Below are 14641 nucleotides of genomic sequence, written 5' to 3'. Positions count from 1 at the left end.
AGCAGCGGAGGGCGGGCGCTGGCGTTGGACGGCGGACACGCGATTGGCTGTCTCAGCGCCAAGCGTTTACACTGCACGAGGAGGAGGGGGGAGGAGGCTGCACGAGGAGGAGGGGGGAGCGGCCGCTAGAGTTCGACGGCGGGGACGCTATTGGCTGTTGCTGCGCGAAGCTTGCAGCCAATAGGAACGTAGGCGCTTTTGCTTTATCAACAGCGCCCGGGAGCCTTCTCGCTTTATTTCAGCTTTGTTCAGCGAACACATCTGACCTGCATCATGAGCGGAAGAGGCAAAACCGGCGGCAAGGCTAGGGCCAAGGCCAAGACTCGCTCTTCCCGCGCTGGGCTGCAGTTCCCCGTGGGCCGTGTGCACAGGCTCCTGCGCAAAGGAAACTACGCAGAGCGTGTTGGCGCCGGTGCCCCCGTCTACCTTGCCGCCGTGCTGGAGTATCTTACCGCTGAGATTCTCGAGTTGGCCGGCAACGCCGCCCGCGACAACAAGAAGACTCGTATCATCCCCCGTCATCTGCAGCTGGCTGTTCGCAACGACGAGGAGTTGAACAAACTGCTCGGAGGAGTTACCATTGCCCAGGGTGGTGTGCTGCCCAACATTCAGGCTGTGCTTCTCCCCAAGAAGACCGAGAAGGCGGTCAAGGCCAAGTAAATCTCCGCTTCTTTGTCCATACCCAAAGGCTCTTTTAAGAGCCACCCAACTCTACTCAAAAAGTGCTACGTTTCCTCACCAGTAACACAACACGCAGTACATGTAATACACGCAAAATACGTGTAGTGCATATTCTATGAATTCCTTTATCACGTTACGTGATAAAGGAATAAACTAAAATGAAAATAGTATATATAACGCGATGTGTGTCTATATTTATATATATATATAGATATGGATATAGATATATATATATAGATATATATATAGATATAGATATATATAGATATATATAGATATACACATACATGCACACACTATTATGCTTTTGATCAATGAGTAAAAGCACTAAAACAATTGACAAGATAAATATTTACAAGCTGAAAATACCTAGATATATACACACGGGTGGGTATTATGTTCGTGTGTGCGGAGATAAGTATTGTTGAATAAACAAATGAGAGCGATCAACCTGCATTGCGTTTAGTGTACATAAAACCAGGCTGGACAGCAGTAAGCCGCCACTGTGTTCTAACAGCAGTATTTTGCGGTTCGGAATGACGGCCAATAGCGCGCAAGCTCGATTTTGAAGACGCCCTATCAGACGCTGGCAGCTCCGACACGTCCAATCGGCGACGAGCGGCTCTAAAGCTTAAAAGGGCCGTGAGGAGGCGAGGGAGCGTTATTCTCTTTCAAGAGTTCAGCGCCATGGCAAGAACGAAGCAGACCGCCCGCAAGTCCACCGGTGGCAAGGCCCCGAGGAAGCAGCTGGCCACCAAGGCAGCCCGCAAGAGCGCCCCGGCTACCGGCGGCGTGAAGAAGCCTCACCGTTACAGGCCCGGCACCGTCGCTCTGAGAGAGATCCGTCGCTACCAGAAATCCACTGAGCTGTTGATCCGCAAGCTGCCCTTCCAGCGCCTGGTGCGTGAGATCGCTCAGGACTTCAAGACCGATCTGCGCTTCCAGAGCTCCGCCGTCATGGCTCTGCAGGAGGCAAGCGAGGCGTACTTGGTGGGTCTGTTTGAAGACACTAACCTGTGCGCCATCCACGCCAAGAGAGTCACCATTATGCCTAAAGGTGCTTGCACACTGCACGCGGTAGGTGCGGCGCGGTACGCTGACCCCCATAGGATTCAATAGTGTCTAGAGCGGTAGAGCGGTGCGTCGCTGCCGCGGAGCAGAGCGGAAAGCGGCGCGTTTCCCCGCCCATAACCACGCCTCCACCGCGCTACCGCTTACCGCGGGCAAAGTTCAACATGGTTCAACTTTGACCTCGCGGCAAGCGGTACCTCGGCAGAAAACGCATGACGTGAACTCACGCGACTAGAGAGAAACTGTAGTCCAAACAACAATAAACGTGCGCGAGAGACTAATAATAGCGATTAGTGAATCCCCTCAGCTGTACATCACTTCCCTACACTCATATAGAGATAACAGGAGGAAGAGAAGAATCAGAGCTTTGTTCTGAGGCTGAGAAACATATACAGATGCACAGAGGCTGTAGAGACTCAAAACTACAAAACACCGCTCACAGAGGTGATGGGTTTTAGAAAACTCCGCCTATTATCAGCAGGAGACGCTTGGCGTCAGCAGCAGCGCAACGCACCCGCAACTGACCAGCGTAGAGCAGAGCGGCAGCACAGCGGAATGCCGCGCGGCATACCGCGTTCAGTGTGCAAGCACCTTAAGGACATCCAGCTGGCCCGCCGTATCCGCGGAGAGCGCGCTTAAACGGAGCGCTTTGACGTTTTCCCTTAATACCCAACGGCTCTTTTAAGAGCCACCTACCTGTGTCTGTGCCAAAAGAGTTGTTTTTCTACATGCGTTTTATATGCATTTATATATATTATATTTATTATATAAAATTATACATTGTTTTGAGTACACTTAGTACTACTTTTGCATACAACATTCATATATATAATATATATATATATATATATATGTATATATATATATATATATATATATATATATATATATATATATATATATATATATATATATATGTATATATATGTATATATTATATTCTGTGTATTATATATATTATATTATATGCGTGTGTGTATGTATGTATATATATGTGTATATATATATATATATATATATATAATATATATATGTATGTATACATATATATATAATATATATGTATGTATACATACATATATTATATATATGTATGTATACATACACACATGCATATAATATATATAATTTATACATTGTTTTGAGTACACTTAGTACTACTTTTTCATACAACATTCATATATATATATATATGAATGTTGTATGAAAAAGTAGTACTAAGTGTACTCAAAACAATGTATACATTTAACATAACGTACATTTTATCAATATTTCGCGCCTTTTTAATAGCCAGCAATTACTAGAGCTTACTGCAATGGCTAAATACATAGAAACACACAAGCACAAGATTTATGAGCACATTATTGGTGAAATAATAGAGAAAGGCATCTATATATATATTATGTGTGTGTGCGTGAGTACTGAGGGAACTGCTGCATGTAACACTGATGGAGCTTGGATGCCACCGTGTGGTTCAACTGCACCATTGCATGCACTGTTATAAGTTGCAAGAGTTCTGTTATAAGTGTGTGTGTGGTGACATAAATTGAACTCTTCTTACTGAAAAAGGCATTGTTTCACTACACGGCGGCATCCATCAGTGTTACATGTGCAATGTAATATATACACACACATTGATATACTCGGTAATATTGTCATATTCTCTCTAGATATTAATATATACCTAGCTACATATATATATATATATATATATATATATATATATATATATATATATATATATATATATATATATATATATATATATATATATATATATATATATATATATATATCGTGAGGTTTACTTAATGTATAGATTATGGACGTATCATAAGACTTACAATATATTTATATACGCATGTTTTCATGTTTTAAGAGCTCTCTCTCTCTCTCTCTCTCTCTCTCTCTCTGTATATATATCTAAAAAATATATAGAAACGTTTTATATATTGTTCATATATACACATATATATGTGTTTGTGTGTGTGTGTTGTTAAACAGCGCAATTGCATTGATGAGGCTTAGTACCTTTTCATATGGACATGGAACATAAGACTTACTTCACTTTGTATATATAAGTGTATGTTGAGCTGACTACTTCACGTTTTAAGAGTTTGGATGCCACCATGTGGTTAAAGTTCTGTATTGCATTGCTCAAGAATATATCTATATAATTCTTGAGCATATATATTTATTGTTTTTTTCCTTTTTTTATGGAAAGAAAATTAGACATTCATGCAAACACACGCACACATATATATTGAGGCAATGTGTCTTTGCAATGTTTGAGCATATCTTGTGGCTGTGTATGAGACTATGTCCAAAACCACATTGACTCGTAAATATAAAGGAAAAATCAAATGTAGATATCCCATTTAAACTTTTTATTTGGAATTATTTATTGGGTCCAGGAGATGGCAGCAACGTCACATTCCTTAAATTACATCTTCTCTCTAATTGCAGGGCAAATATTATATGTAATACAGATAAACTTTGTGGAAAGGTCCAAATTGGCTTGACTCTGGTTTTTCATCTTACTATTGGTAATAATCAATCTAATCAATCTATATTTTCCTGGGACAATATACAATTACCTTTAATACATGTAAATAAATGAAAATAGTAATACTACTACTTGTAATGATGATGATGATGATGATAATAATAATCATAATAATGTTAATTACTAAATGACTAATAATAAAATTAATAATTATACATAATATCACCAATCATATAATAACAATAAATTATGAGTAATAAACTCTTAATAGTAAATAAAATGACTAATATTACCATTACTAATAGTAATACAAATTACTTATATGAACATTTATAATACTACTACTACTCCTACTCCTACTACTACTACTACTACTACTACTACTAATAATAATAATAATAATAATAATAATAATAATAACAATCAGAATGATACTACTAATAATTAATAATAACAAATTATTATTCACTATTTATTAATAAAGCATTATTAATATTTATTATACGTAATCAAATTTACCAACATTAACACTAATATAATTAATGATATTATGGCGTTAATAAAAAAATTAATAATTAAACAAAAAAATAAAATATAATAATAATAAATATTCTTATTCTTATTATAATTTTTTTTATTATTATTATTATGACTTTCTTTGGTATTTGACCATAGGGTGATTTTTTTAGACACGTGTACATGGCACTACTAAGACTTTAGTCTCTCTCTCTCTCTCTCTCTCTCTCTACACACACACACACACACTATATATATATATATATATATATATATATATATATATATATATATATATATATATATATATATATATATATATATATATATATAATAAAGATATATATTATATGTATATTCTCCGGCCACGGGTGGAGTGTCTGGAGTGCTAGTTTGTTGGCTATCTGGGCTGCTAGCTAGGTGAGTGAAGCTAAATTAGCGATTAGCATGTACCATTAAATTGGCCAAATATACTGCACTAAACTAGCAGGTAGGTGTTCATTCTGTCCCCTGTGTATGTATTTTATATTGTGATTAGTGTATTTAGCCACAGTGTTGTTGAAACTCGCCTACATGAGCGGTTGCTATGGCTTCCGAATAGGTAACTAGGCGCTAGCATAGCTTAGCTTAGCTTAGCGTGCGGGTTTGTTTACGTTTTCGTGGTTCACAAAATGGCGGCCATTCCCTTCTCTAGGTCAGAGGTCAGAGGTCACGAGGTACAGCGAATTTGATGTGTAGTTTATTAATGTAATTGCATTAAATTATCTTTTTACGGGGCAAAGTTTAACTGCAATGTCCATTCCCCCACTCTCTAAAAATCTACCGTTTGTGGATATTTGGTTTTCCTTAAATGGCCGCCATTTTGCGTAATTCTGCTCGCTAAATATTGCTTACACAAGTTAAGAGTTACTAAACGTTGAAGCAATACATGTTTTTTGGCCGTGCTTTTAATTTCTAACTATTTTGGATAGAAGAAAGAAATACATTTTTGGAGCTAAGGTTAAAGGCAAGATTTAAACCGCTACTCTCTGACAAGTGAACCAAGTCTTTAGGACACATTTAAATATTTCATCATTGGTATACTTGACTTGAGTCCTAAGAAATAATTAAATCTTTACTAATTATGTCATTGGCGTTCTGTCCAATTGTTAAGGTGTATTTTAAGGTGTGTTAATATGTGTAATAATAATTATAACATGAATAATGTTAATTTGTTGTGTATATATATATAGTTATATATGAGTTATTTATTTATTTAATGCTATCTCTATGGAAGGTTGAAATAGGTTTAATGTACTGATCTTGTTTTTTGGTGGAGCTTGCAGCCCATCTGCTGGTCGAATGCAGACACTGCAAAGAATTATGAATGAGTGGGTGAGAAAGCAAATCTTTTTACCTGTTTTGAAATGTTTTATTTGTTTACATGAATTTGGATTAGGGGGGCCACATATGGTGGTCTAATACTGTTATTTCACATGGATCAGGAGAAATTTTCACTGAACCAAATATCTTATGTGTAGAGTGAGTGAAAAGGATTGGGGCATAGTGCGAATTATTGACATGAATTCGAATAATAACAAATATTTTATTTGAGTTGTCAATTATTTACAAAGCCCAGCACAATTTTTGAAGTACTTTAGAGGTACACATTAGTAGAAGTTTAATGAACTCTGTAATTGAGTACACTTAGTTTGACGAATACACTTGAAAACTCTTTTCTATTTGATAAAACATACATGAGACACAGTAATCGTGCTTCGTGTGTTCCACAATTTGGATTTCACAAGGCATATTATTGTCCATGAGAAGACAGGCTTTCTCTGAGAAACCTACTTACTCACTACTACTACTACTACTACTACTACTACTACTACTACTACTAATAATAATAATAATAATAATAATAATAATAATGATTATTATTATTATTATTATTATTATTATTATTATTATTATTATTATTATTATTATTATTATTATTATTATGGTAGTTGTTGTTGTTGTATCTTGCAAGATGTTTTTCCCCCCCTTCCATTTGCAAAAGTTGCCCACTGGTGATCCACTAAGCAGTACATATGTTAAGGCATTTCATTTGTTGTATTATTTCTTTTTTGTTTGGGTACATTTGAAGGGACAAAATGAAACAGAAAACAAATGAAACTAACACAAATAAATATATTATAATGTATATACATAAAATAATATATATATAAAACACATAAGACATAGAAAAAGAAACTAAAAGATATATGTGAAATGATATGAAATTATATGTATGTTCATGTATTTATTATTATATGTGTGTGGATGTGTGTGTGAGAGTGAGCTTGTGTATATCCATAATATGCTATAATTGATGTTTACCTTTTTTCTCTTTTCCAACCACTTCCTTCAACGTGTCCCAGCATTTATTTTGTATGCATGAAAAGATATTAATATTAAGACATTTTAAACATAATAAATGTATTAATAATTTTATGTAATGCTATCTCCATGTAACATTGACATAGGTTTAATGTACTGATCTTGTAAATTGTTGTTTTGTCTTTGTTTGTGTGTGGTTTGACAGACAGTTCTAAGGGAGATGTTTTTTGGTGGAGCTTGGAGTCCATCTGCTGGTCGAAGGAATACACTGCAGAGATTTATGAATGAGTGAGTGAGAATACAAATCTTTTGACCTGTTTTGAAATTTTATTTGTTTACATGAATTTGGATTACGAGGGCCACATATGGTTGTCTAATTGTGTTAGTTCACATGGATCAAGAGAGTTTTTAACTGCAATATTATATGTGTAGCGAAGTGAGCGAAATGGCTCGGGTCTGAGAGGGAATGACGGATTGAAATTCAAATATTAACAACTATTTAATTTGAGTTGTAATGTATTTGCTACTCCCAGCACCATTTATGAAGTACTTTAGAGGTACGCATTAGTAGACGTTTAGTGAACTCCGTAATTGAGTACACTTAGTTTGGCGAATACACTTTAACAAATAGCTTATATTTGATCAAACATGCATGAGACACAGTAATCGTGCTTCGTGTGTGCCACATTTTGGATTTCACACGGCAGATTATTATCCATGAGAAGACAGGCTGTCTCTGAGAAACATACTTACTCACTACTACTACTACTAATACTACTAATAAATATTATTATTATTATGGTTATTTATTCGACTGTTCCAACACTCTGTGATTTAGAGCTTATTGTGTTACATTACGACAGGTTTCTGACCCATAGTTTATTTCAAGAGATGGCCTACAAATGTGTACTTTTCATCACATTCACAATTTGATTAGGGCATTTGTCTTTTATATATTATCATATAAAGATAATAGAATGAGATTCCTTTATTCAGTTGGTTAACACGATCCGCATATATGGCTACAACTTTATAATAAAGAGCAGAGGATCTTGCCCCCTTCCATTTGCAAATGTTGCCCACTGATGATCCACTAAGCCTGAAATATGTTAAAGCAGGATTTTTTGCCGTGTTATTTTTTGTTGTAGGAAATTTGAAGGGACAATACGAAACATAAACCAAAAAAAAACATAACAAGAATAACTCTAATAAAATGTATATACCTAAAATAATCTATATCTATATATATATATATATATATATATATATATATATATATATATATATATATATATAAACCAGAAAAGAAATAGAAAAATGAACAAGAAAAGATTATACACAGCTCCTATGATAGAACCCAAAACATGATTCATTCCGCCCTAGTATTTTTGATTGACAAAACATACTAAATATATGTATACATTTCTTTAATGCTATCTCCATGTAACATTGAAATAGGTTTAATGTACTGATCTTGTAAATTGTTGTTTTGTCTCTGTTTGTGTGTGGTTTGACAGACAATTCTAGGGGAGGTGTTTTTTGGGTGGAGCTTGGAGTCCATCTGCTGGTCGAAGGAATACACTGCAGAGATTTGTAAATGAGTGAGTGGGAATACAAATCTTTCTACCTGCTTTTGTAATGTTTTATTTGTTTACATGATTTTGGATTATGAGGGCCACATATGGTTGTGTAGTAGTGTTCATTTCTTATGGATCAAGAGGGTTATTATTAACTGATATAATTATTTTATGTGTAAAGTGAGAAAAAAGGATTGGAGCATATTCCGAAAGATTGTTAGAAAATAAATCAACCTCCCAGCACAATTTTCAAAGTACTTCCGAAGTACACATTAGTAGAAGTTTAATGAACTCCGTAAATACATACACCTAGTTTGACGAATGCACTTTACAAAATGGCTTATATTTGATAAAACGTACATGATACACATTAATCGTCCTTTTTGTGGTCCACACGTTGAATTTCTCAAGGATTATTATTATTAATATTTTTATTAGATTTATTTACTTTTTGTTTTATTGAGTATTTGGGTTTGTACTGCTACTACATGTCTCTTGAGCGATAACACTGGGATTTAGAGATGATGTATTGATATATATTACGACAATATTTATTAAGCTTTTTATTTTTTGGCTGAATATAGGCTTTGTACAACACTCAAACCAACTACTAAAACCAACAAATGAACAAACACACAGCGAAATGTTTTTGTACGTTGCCCTCCGTTTGTTTGGTGAGGGGAAAATATTCAAATGTCCCACGCGGTTCAGTGCTTCATAAAGTCGGTCTGGCAATATGTAATATTCAGCATTCATTGGTGTAAGATATCTACAGTTATTACTTTCAAGCAGATACGGTTTATAATCAGTCTTTCTGTAGCGCTCTAGCGTGCGGGGGCGGTGCGGACGGCCTCACCGCGAGGGGCCACCCAGCTGCTTTGTACTGGGCTCCGCCTCTCTGTCTTCAACTAGGTCCGGTAGAGTAGAATATCAGGCGCCGGCCGGCCGCTCTAACTTCATTCTTTCTCTTCTCGTCGACAGGGAGCAAGAGCAGCAACGATGTCCGGCCGAGGAAAAGGAGGCAAGGGGCTCGGGAAAGGAGGCGCCAAGCGTCACCGCAAAGTTCTTCGCGATAACATCCAGGGCATCACCAAGCCCGCTATCCGCCGTCTTGCGCGTCGTGGTGGCGTCAAGCGTATCTCCGGTCTGATCTACGAGGAGACCCGCGGTGTGCTGAAAGTGTTCCTGGAGAACGTGATCAGAGACGCCGTCACCTACACCGAGCACGCCAAGAGAAAGACCGTCACCGCCATGGATGTGGTGTACGCCCTGAAACGCCAGGGACGCACTCTTTACGGATTCGGAGGTTAAACGCTCGTCTAGAACAACGCAAACAACAACGGCTCTTTTAAGAGCCACCCACAAATCCACCCAAAGACAAGTTTTCCGTGTTTGAATAAGATACAGTAGTTGAATAACACTAAATTTCCCTATATAAAACGTCCCACTGCCCGTGAATTAGCAGATAAAGTGTGGAAATGCACTATGAAAGATATATTTAAGGATATCAGTATTATTGTGTGTGTGTGTGTGTGTGTACGCTATATATTTATAGATAATTTATACATATATGCCTACCAGTGTGTGTGTGTGTGTGTGTATATGTATACGCACGTGTGTTATTAAAGAATAGATTTTCATCATATAAATATCCGAGTCTGGGAATAAGAAGCGTCAGCGTAAAGTCAATTATTGTATGAGTTTTAGGTAGTTTTAGAGGACCGCCGTAGGATCTCCCGGCCATTCAACTGAACCAGACATTAGTTTACACGAAGGCAAAGTGATGAATAAACATACAGGCGCGCGTTTGTGCGCGCTCTCAAAGCGCATATGTCTTTATTTGTCCGCTTCTAAGCTAACGCATACGAAGCGTCAATTTTTACAAGGTATAAAACGGTCTTAAACTTAGTACACTTAGTCCTACACGGGGGCCGTCGCCTTCGCCGCTGTGTGCGCGGGAAGGCACACAAAGAGCAGGCTGCAGCAGCGGGTGGAGGGTGGAGGGTGGATGGGGTTGGGGGGGGGAGGGGGGAGGGGGGGAGGGGGGGAGGGGTATTACAGTGGAGGGAGCTGTGTTTGTCCAATGGTGGTTTGACGGCATTCGAAAGGCGTGACTCATGTTAATTAGACTAGCAGAGTGTAAATAACGTGGGGGTTAGTCGCCTCCCCCTCATTCTTCAGTCTAACTCGAAGACGAGCAGGATGCCTGAGCCAGCAAAGTCCGCCCCGAAGAAGGGCTCCAAGAAGGCCGTCACCAAGACCGCCGGCAAGGGAGGCAAGAAGCGCAGAAAGTCCAGGAAGGAGAGCTATGCCATCTACGTCTACAAGGTGCTGAAGCAGGTCCACCCCGACACCGGAATCTCCTCAAAGGCGATGGGTATCATGAACTCCTTCGTGAACGACATCTTCGAGCGCATCGCCGGTGAGTCTTCCCGCCTGGCTCACTACAACAAGCGTTCCACCATCACCTCCAGGGAGATCCAGACCGCCGTGCGCCTGCTTCTGCCCGGCGAGCTGGCCAAGCACGCCGTCTCCGAGGGAACAAAGGCCGTCACCAAGTACACCAGCTCCAAGTAAAGAGCGAACCCGCTCCGATCAAACCCAACGGCTCTTTTAAGAGCCACCCACGTTTTCCACTAAAGAGCAGCGTTCCGTGTCCCTTTTCTAATGTGTTTTAAAAAAAACACACACATTAAGTATTCATATACGTAGTGTGTGTGTGTGTGTGTGTGTGTATTGTAGTGAATGTGTATATTTATATGTATAAAAATAATAAATAAAATTGTGAACACACAATATATAGATATATATATATGTATATAGATATATATAGATATATATGTATATAGATATATGTGTATATATATATGTATATAGATATATGTGTGTATATATATATATATATATATATATATATATATACACGTATATATATATACGTATATATATATATATATAGATATATGTATATGTATATAGATATATGTATCTGTATATAGATATATGTATATGTATATAGATATATATATGTATATATATATAGATATGTGTATATATATATATATATACGTATATATACGTATATATATATATATATATATATATATATATATATATATATATATATATATATATATATATATATATATATGTATATGTATATAGATATATGTATCTGTATATAGATATATGTATATGTATATAGATATATATATATATGTATATATATATATAGATATAGATATATAGATAGAAGAAATGGAAGGCGCATGATTCCCCATTATGTGCTGGGCTAAGCAGTGACTAGTGACACTAGTGACCAGTACATAGGTGGTCAATAAATCACACAAATAGTACATAAGAGGTGGTACAGCACAAAGTGTGTTTAAGAGATTATGCTATTCATGGGGAAGTGACATATTGCACAACGTCTATGCCTAGAGGAGATAAAAGTACACATATGTATGTACACATTTGCCACGTGCAAAGTGCTATAATTACTATAGCGCTAGATTATTATAGTGCTATAATTAAAGAACAGTTGAGCTTACCTATTAGTAACACAATCCCAATGATAAGCGTGTAACTGCTCTGCCCTATGACACATACTGTGACAAACTCTGTTGTAATTTGTTTCAAGAAAATACAGCCAATGAATCTAGAAATACACCAAAACTAGCTCCTAGTGAGCTGCATATAAACATGTGATTAGAAATCATATGTCGCTATGAATGATTAATGTTAAATGTAACCTATTTGTGGTGTTACTAACTTTTTCCTGCATCCATAAACAGAAAATCAGCTGTAAGACACACAAAACACACCCTACACGACTGTTGGTCCAACATCTGAGCTTCCACACCTGATGCTGCTAACGAGAGCCGCGTGTGAACGATAGAGCCAGGTGTGCTTCGTCTTACAAAGGCATAAATAAGCCCCCTCCCAGGTCAGCAAGCGAGACCCCAATTTTGGCGTCATGTTTGTCTTAACAGGCAGCAAGTAGAACCAGATCAGGGTAGTAAAGCAACACGCTTACTGTTTGGAGTAGAAATTTAGCTTATTATGCTGCTGCACACAGCTAGGCCTCAGAGTTCTACAGGTGCTGGTGGTTTAGGTATATTGATAAGTTAGGCCTCAGTTATGTAGTGTTTCTGCAGTGTTTTTAGGTCTATTTATATGTTAGGCCTGAGTAGTATAGTGCTTCTGCAGTGTTTTTAGGTATATTGATAAGTTAGGCATCAGTTATGTAGTGCTGCTGCAGCATTTTCAGGTATATTTATATGTTAGGTCTCATAAATATACCTGCACACACTGCAGCAGCACTACATTACTATGTTACGCCTGAGTATCATAGTGCTGCTTCAGTGTGTGCAGGTATATTTCTACGTTAGGCCTGTCTGTCATAGTGTTGCTGCAGCGTGTGCAGGTGTATTTAGAAGCTAGGCCTCAGTTCATCGGGTGCTGGTGGAATGCGTACGTGTAAGAGCCGCAGCTAGCCAACAAGGTTCTACAGCAGGTAGAGTGAGCGCGCAGGTAAAAGTAGGCACTAGGCCTCAGTGTTACAGTGCTGCTTCAGTGTGTTCAGGTTAATTTAGGAGCTAGGCCTCAGTAATAGGGTGCTGCTGCAGTGTTTTTTTCGTTATATTTATATGTTAGGCCTCAGTAGTATATACCTGCACACACTGCAGCAGCACTATAAGTTAGGGCTGAGTATCATAGTGCTGCTGCAGTGTGTGCAGGTACATTTAGGTGCTAGGCCTCAGTTATGTAGTGCTGCCGCAGAGTTTTCATGTCTATTTATATGTTAGGCCTGAGCAATATAGTGCTTCTGCAGCGTTTTTAGGTATATTGATTTGTTAGGCCTCAGTATTGTAGTGCTGCTTCAGTGTGTGCAGGTACATTTAGGAGCTAGGCCTCATAAATATACCCCCAAAAAAAACACTGCAGCAGCACCATTTTACTATGTTATGCCTCAGTAGTATATACCTGCACACACTGCAGCAGCACAAAGTTAGGGCTGAGTATCATAGTGCTGCTGCAGTGTGTGCAGGTACATTTAGGAGCTAGGCCTCAGTAATGTAGTGCTGCCGCAGCGTTTTTAAGTATCTTGATAAGTAAGGCCTCAGTTATGTAGTGCTGCCGCAGTGTTTTCTGGTCTATTTCTAAGTAAGGCCTCAGTAATGTAGTGCTGCTGCAGTGTTTTTAGGTATCTTGATAAGTAAGGCCTCAGTTATGTAGTGGTTCTGCAGAGTTTTTAGGTATATTGATTTGTTAGGCCTCAGTATTATAGTGCTGCTGCAGTGTGTGCAGGTACATTTAGGAGCTAGGCCTCAGTAATATAGTGCTTCTGCAGCGTATTTAGATCTATTTATATGTTAGGCCTGAGCAATATAGTGCTTCTGCAGCGTATTTAGGTCTATTTATATGTTAGGCCTGAGCAATATAGTGCTTCTGCAGTGTTTTTCGGTGTCTTGATAAGTTAGGCCTCAGTTATGTAGTGCTGCTGCAGCGTGTGCAGGTGTATTTAGAAGCTAGGCCTCAGAGTTCTACGGGTGCTTGTGGAATGCGTACGCGTAAGAGCCGCAGCTAGGCAACGAGGTTCTACAGCAGGTAGAGTGAGCGCGCAGGTAAAAGTAGGCACTAGGCCTCAGTATTATAGTGCTGCTGCAGTGTTTTTTTTTTAGTTATATTTATATGTTATGCCTCAGTAGTATATACCTGCACACACTGCAGCAGCACTATAAGTTAGGGCTGAGTATCATAGTGCTGCTGCAGTGTGTGCAGGTACATTTAGGAGCTAGGCCTCATAAATATACCAAAAAAAAACACTGCAGCAGCACCATTTTACTATGTTATGCCTCAGTAGAATATACCTGCACACACTGCAGCAGCACTAAGTTAGGGCTGAGTATCATAGTGCTGCTGC

The sequence above is a fragment of the Astyanax mexicanus genome, chromosome 25 (genome assembly GCF_023375975.1).
Source record: "Astyanax mexicanus isolate ESR-SI-001 chromosome 25, AstMex3_surface, whole genome shotgun sequence".
NCBI lineage: Eukaryota > Metazoa > Chordata > Actinopteri > Characiformes > Acestrorhamphidae > Astyanax > Astyanax mexicanus.
The sequence above is the reverse complement of the archived record's forward strand: the minus strand, read 5'-3'. Positions refer to the sequence as shown.